The sequence below is a fragment of the Chrysochloris asiatica genome, unplaced genomic scaffold (assembly GCF_000296735.1).
Source record: "Chrysochloris asiatica unplaced genomic scaffold, ChrAsi1.0 scaffold00248, whole genome shotgun sequence".
Lineage (NCBI taxonomy): Eukaryota > Metazoa > Chordata > Mammalia > Afrosoricida > Chrysochloridae > Chrysochloris > Chrysochloris asiatica.
In genome coordinates, this window is record NW_006408766.1 from 2,193,204 (window position 1) to 2,194,450 (window position 1,247).

Here is a 1,247-nt window from a genome sequence, read left to right on the forward strand (position 1 = left end):
GTAGGGGGCGGGTTTATAAGTTATACCCTTTGGTTGGTTGATGATGCATGGAGGGGATTTGAACCATGGCAATGAAACGATATACGATGGAATGAATGTAAAACTAAAGTTCTCTCATGTAAACTATCATATAATTCACAATAAAACATTTTTTAAAAAAATGAAAAAAACAAAAAACAAAAACCATACATTAACAGAGAACTTCCAGAGGTTCATGTAAGTTTCAGTAGAGGGTATGCAATGAGGGATATCATTGTTGATGTCAGATTGGTCTTGGATGAAAGCACAGAATCCCAGAAAGATGTTTACCTTTGCTTCATTGACTATGCGGAGGTTTTTGATTGTGTGGTTTATGCAAGCTATGGACAACATTGTGAAGTATGAGTATTCCGGACCACTTAATGAAGAACATGCACAAGAACCAAAAGGCAGCTCTTCAAACAGGACAAGGGAATACCACAAAATGGTTTAAAATTAGGAAAGGTGCACTCTTGGATTGTATTCTTTCTCCATATTTATTTAGTCTGTATGCTGAACAATTAATCTGAGAAGCAGGATTATATGAAGAAAAATGTGGCATCAGGAGTGGAGGAAGACTCCTTAATAAACTGTGATATACAGATGGTACGGCCTTGCTTGTTGAAAGTGAAAAGTACTTAAAATACTTCCTGGTGAAGATGAATGACAACAGCCTTCAGTATAGGTTGCATCTCAATGTAAAGAATACAAAAATCTTCACCACTGGACAAATAAGCAACATGCATATAAATGGAAAAAAGACTGAAGTTGGTAAAGACTTAATTTTTCTTTTCTTGGATCAACCATCAACACTCATGGAAGCATCAGTCAAGAAATTAAATGATGTATTGCAGGAGGGAAATCTGCAACACAAAACTTTTTAAAAGTGTTGAAGAGCAAAGATCGCAGTTTGAGGACTAAGGTGCACCTGCCACAAACAATGGTATTTTAGCCTCATATACATGAGAATGATGGACAGGAAATAAGACTATAGAAGAATCGATGCATTTGAAAATATGTATACAAATTTTCAGTTGTATAATTACATCAATTGATATATGAAAACTACAAGTGTAAATGATACTGTGAAATTAAAGCTGACTATAAGGAGCTCTGGTAGCGTAGTGGTTACGACTCGGGCTGTGAACCGCAAGGTCAGCAGTTCGAAACTACCAGCTGCTCCGCGGGAGAAAGATGAGGCTTTCTACTCCCGTAAAGATTTACACCCT